Genomic DNA, 6,129 nt, shown 5'->3' with positions numbered 1-6,129 from the left:
AGAGTTTTTGTCGACGGAGTAGCACATCCGTCCATTATTTGCTAATAACTCGATAAATAATAATTGTAGCGAGTTTGGTGTTATGATACATATTGTTAGAAACCGTCTATATTACAGTGATATCACGTCGAAAATCGTCTAGGACCGATACGGAAAAAGTTTCCTCTTAGCGGTGGGACTTAGAAAAATTTTCGTCGAACGTCCGACGGAGTAGCACATCCGTCCATTATTTGCTAATAACTCGATAAATAATAATTGTAGCGAGTTTGGTGTTATGATATATATTGTTAGAAACCGTCTATATTACAGTGATATCACGTCGAAAATCGTCTAGGACCGATACGGAAAAAGTTTCCTCTTAGCGGTGGGACTTAGAAAAATTTCCAGAGTTTTGTCGACGGAGTAGCACATCCGTCCATTATTTGCTAATAACTCGATAAATAATAATTGTAGCGAGTTTGGTGTTATGATACATATTGTTAGAAACCGTCTATATTACAGTGATATCACGTCGAAAATCTCTAGGACCGATACGGAAAAAGTTTCCTCTTAGCGGTGGGACTTAGAAAAATTTTCGTCGAACGTCCGACGGAGTAGCACATCCGTCCATTATTTGCTAATAACTCGATAAATAATAATTGTAGCGAGTTTGGTGTCTATGATATATATTGTTAGAAACCGTCTATATTACAGTGATATCACGTCGAAAATCGTCTAGGGACCGATACGGAAAAAGTTTCCTCTTGGCGGTGGGACTTAGAAAAATTTTCGTCGAACGTCCGACGGAGTAGCACATCCGTCCATTATTTGCTAATAACTCGATAAATAATAATTGTAGCGAGTTTGGTGTTATGATATATATTGTTAGAAACCGTCTATATTACAGTGATATCACGTCGAAAATCGTCTAGGACCGATAGGGAAAAAGTTTCCTCTTGGCGGTGGGACTTAGAAAAATTTTCGTCGAACGTCCGACGGAGTAGCACATCCGTCCATTATTTGCTAATAACTCGATAAATAATAATTGTAGCGAGTTTGGTGTTATGATATATATTGTTAGAAACCGTCTATATTACAGTGATATCACGTCGAAAATCGTCTAGGACCGATACGGAAAAAGTTTCCTCTTGGCGGTGGGACTTAGAAAATTTCCAGAGTTTTGTCGACGGAGTAGCACATCCGTCCATTATTTGCTAATAACTCGATAAATAATAATTGTAGCGAGTTTGGTGTTATGATATATATTGTAGAAACCGTCTATATTACAGTGATATCACGTCGAAAATCGTCTAGGACCGATAGGGAAAAAGTTTCCTCTTGGCGGTGGGACTTAGAAAAATTTCCAGAGTTTTGTCGACGGAGTAGCACATCCGTCCATTATTTGCTAATAACTCGATAAATAATAATTGTAGCGAGTTTGGTGTTATGATACATATTGTTAGAAACCGTCTATATTACAGTGATATCACGTCGAAAATCGTCTAGGACCGATACGGAAAAAGTTTCCTCTTAGCGGTGGGACTTAGAAAAATTTCGTCGAACGTCCGACGGAGTAGCACATCCGTCCATTATTTGCTAATAACTCGATAAATAATAATTGTAGCGAGTTTGGTGTTATGATATATATTGTTAGAAACCGTCTATATTACAGTGATATCACGTCGAAAATCGTCTAGGACCGATAGGGAAAAAGTTTCCTCTTGGCGGTGGGACTTAGAAAAATTTCCAGAGTTTTGTCGACGGAGTAGCACATCCGTCCATTATTTGCTAATAACTCGATAAATAATAATTGTAGCGAGTTTGGTGTTATGATACATATTGTTAGAAACCGTCTATATTACAGTGATATCACGTCGAAAATCGTCTAGGACCGATACGGAAAAAGTTTCCTCTTAGCGGTGGGACTTAGAAAAATTTTCGTCGAACGTCCGACGGAGTAGCACATCCGTCCATTATTTGCTAATAACTCGATAAATAATAATTGTAGCGAGTTTGGTGTTATGATATATATTGTTAGAAACCGTCTATATTACAGTGATATCACGTCGAAAATCGTCTAGGACCGATACGGAAAAAGTTTCCTCTTAGCGGTGGGACTTAGAAAAATTTCCAGAGTTTTGTCGACGGAGTAGCACATCCGTCCATTATTTGCTAATAACTCGATAAATAATAATTGTAGCGAGTTTGGTGTTATGATACATATTGTTAGAAACCGTCTATATTACAGTGATATCACGTCGAAAATCGTCTAGGACCGATACGGAAAAAGTTTCCTCTTAGCGGTGGGACTTAGAAAAATTTTCGTCGAACGTCCGACGGAGTAGCACATCCGTCCATTATTTGCTAATAACTCGATAAATAATAATTGTAGCGAGTTTGGTGTTATTGATATATAATTGTTAGAAACCGTCTATATTACAGTGATATCACGTCGAAAATCGTCTAGGACCGATACGGAAAAAGTTTCCTCTTGGCGGTGGGACTTAGAAAAATTTTCGTCGAACGTCCGACGGAGTAGCACATCCGTCCATTATTTGCTAATAACTCGATAAATAATAATTGTAGCGAGTTTGGTGTTATGATATATATTGTTAGAAACCGTCTATATTACAGTGATATCACGTCGAAAATCGTCTAGGACCGATAGGGAAAAAGTTTCCTCTTGGCGGTGGGACTTAGAAAAATTTTCGTCGAACGTCCGACGGAGTAGCACATCCGTCCATTATTTGCTAATAACTCGATAAATAATAATTGTAGCGAGTTTGGTGTTATGATATATATTGTTAGAAACCGTCTATATTACAGTGATATCACGTCGAAAATCGTCTAGGACCGATAGGGAAAAAGTTTCCTCTTGGCGGTGGACTTAGAAAAATTTCCAGAGTTTTGTCGACGGAGTAGCACATCCGTCCATTATTTGCTAATAACTCGATAAATAATAATTGTAGCGAGTTTGGTGTTATGATATATATTGTTAGAAACCGTCTATATTACAGTGATATCACGTCGAAAATCGTCTAGGACCGATACGGAAAAAGTTTCCTCTTAGCGGTGGGACTTAGAAAAATTTCCAGAGTTTTGTCGACGGAGTAGCACATCCGTCCATTATTTGCTAATAACTCGATAAATAATAATTGTAGCGAGTTTGGTGTTATGATATATATTGTTAGAAACCGTCTATATTACAGTGATATCACGTCGAAAATCGTCTAGGACCGATAGGGAAAAAGTTTCCTCTTGGCGGTGGGACTTAGAAAAATTTCCAGAGTTTTGTCGACGGAGTAGCACATCCGTCCATTATTTGCTAATAACTCGATAAATAATAATTGTAGCGAGTTTGGTGTTATGATATATATTGTTAGAAACCGTCTATATTACAGTGATATCACGTCGAAAATCGTCTAGGACCGATACGGAAAAAGTTTCCTCTTGGCGGTGGGACTTAGAAAAATTTCCAGAGTTTTGTCGACGGAGTAGCACATCCGTCCATTATTTGCTAATAACTCGATAAATAATAATTGTAGCGAGTTTGGTGTTATGATATATATTGTTAGAAACCGTCTATATTACAGTGATATCACGTCGAAAATCGTCTAGGACCGATAGGGAAAAAGTTTCCTCTTGGCGGTGGGACTTAGAAAAATTTCCAGAGTTTTGTCGACGGAGTAGCACATCCGTCCATTATTTGCTAATAACTCGATAAATAATAATTGTAGCGAGTTTGGTGTTATGATATATATTGTTAGAAACCGTCTATATTACAGTGATATCACGTCGAAAATCGTCTAGGACCGATAGGGAAAAAGTTTCCTCTTGGCGGTGGGACTTAGAAAAATTTTCGTCGAACGTCCGACGGAGTAGCACATCCGTCCATTATTTGCTAATAACTCGATAAATAATAATTGTAGCGAGTTTGGTGTTATGATATATATTGTTAGAAACCGTCTATATTACAGTGATATCACGTCGAAAATCGTCTAGGACCGATACGGAAAAAGTTTCCTCTTGGCGGTGGGACTTAGAAAAATTTTCGTCGAACGTCCGACGGAGTAGCACATCCGTCCATTATTTGCTAATAACTCGATAAATAATAATTGTAGCGAGTTTGGTGTTATGATATATATTGTTAGAAACCGTCTATATTACAGTGATATCACGTCGAAAATCGTCTAGGACCGATACGGAAAAAGTTTCCTCTTAGCGGTGGGACTTAGAAAAATTTCCAGAGTTTTGTCGACGGAGTAGCACATCCGTCCATTATTTGCTAATAACTCGATAAATAATAATTGTAGCGAGTTTGGTGTTATGATATATATTGTTAGAAACCGTCTATATTACAGTGATATCACGTCGAAAATCGTCTAGGACCGATAGGGAAAAAGTTTCCTCTTGGCGGTGGGACTTAGAAAAATTTCCAGAGTTTTGTCGACGGAGTAGCACATCCGTCCATTATTTGCTAATAACTCGATAAATAATAATTGTAGCGAGTTTGGTGTTATGATATATATTGTTAGAAACCGTCTATATTACAGTGATATCACGTCGAAAATCGTCTAGGACCGATACGGAAAAAGTTTCCTCTTAGCGGTGGGACTTAGAAAAATTTCCAGAGTTTTGTCGACGGAGTAGCACATCCGTCCATTATTTGCTAATAACTCGATAAATAATAATTGTAGCGAGTTTGGTGTTATGATATATATTGTTAGAAACCGTCTATATTACAGTGATATCACGTCGAAAATCGTCTAGGACCGATAGGGAAAAAGTTTCCTCTTGGCGGTGGGACTTAGAAAAATTTCCAGAGTTTTGTCGACGGAGTAGCACATCCGTCCATTATTTGCTAATAACTCGATAAATAATAATTGTAGCGAGTTTGGTGTTATGATATATATTGTTAGAAACCGTCTATATTACAGTGATATCACGTCGAAAATCGTCTAGGACCGATAGGGAAAAAGTTTCCTCTTGGCGGTGGGACTTAGAAAAATTTCCAGAGTTTTGTCGACGGAGTAGCACATCCGTCCATTATTTGCTAATAACTCGATAAATAATAATTGTAGCGAGTTTGGTGTTATGATATATATTGTTAGAAACCGTCTATATTACAGTGATATCACGTCGAAAATCGTCTAGGACCGATACGGAAAAAGTTTCCTCTTAGCGGTGGGACTTAGAAAAATTTCCAGAGTTTTGTCGACGGAGTAGCACATCCGTCCATTATTTGCTAATAACTCGATAAATAATAATTGTAGCGAGTTTGGTGTTATGATATATATTGTTAGAAACCGTCTATATTACAGTGATATCACGTCGAAAATCGTCTAGGACCGATAGGGAAAAAGTTTCCTCTTGGCGGTGGGACTTAGAAAAATTTCCAGAGTTTTGTCGACGGAGTAGCACATCCGTCCATTATTTGCTAATAACTCGATAAATAATAATTGTAGCGAGTTTGGTGTTATGATATATATTGCTAGAAATCGTCTATATTACAGTGATATCACGTCGAAAATCGTCTAGGACCGATACTTAAAAATTTTCCTCTTATTTGTGGGACTTAGAAAAATTTTCAAAGTTCGGTGAATTATGAAAAGTTGGTTATTTTGTGTAAAATAATATAGAAATGTTAAAATTTATTATATTTTGTGAAAAAAATTTTTATACTTTTTTCGCTCTAAGTTCCAACAGCCCCGCCGGGAGGTCTGTTGCCGCGGCGGTTTGCGGCCATAAGCGCGCGTGCTATTGACCGCGCGGCGCCGGCGTCCCGGCCGGCCGTTCGGTATCTATAAGAGAGTCGACGGTTCGGTCGAGTCGGTCGGTGCAGCGCGCGTCTGTGGCTATTCTACGATCTCGGTCGAGAAGCAGTCATGGGCGCCTCGAGACTTCGGTCTTGACTGTTTCGTACCGTGCTTCGTATCGAATTATTCTCTACACAGCATTGCCACGGGTCGGTGTCCTAGACCGAATGGCCCTTATGTGGCGAGCCTTCCCTTAGTGGAGGTTGGTGACTTGTATTCACTTTTGTGTTTACTCGTACTAACTGAGCATCAACTCTTATGTCCGAGCGACTAAGGTATGAAAAAGAGAAAATAGAGTTAAAGAGAAAAAAAATTCTGTCTTTTAAAGACAGAA

The sequence above is a fragment of the Halictus rubicundus genome, unplaced genomic scaffold (genome assembly GCF_050948215.1).
Source record: "Halictus rubicundus isolate RS-2024b unplaced genomic scaffold, iyHalRubi1_principal scaffold1053, whole genome shotgun sequence".
Taxonomy (NCBI): Eukaryota; Metazoa; Arthropoda; class Insecta; order Hymenoptera; family Halictidae; genus Halictus; species Halictus rubicundus.
Note: the sequence above shows the minus strand (reverse complement) of the source record.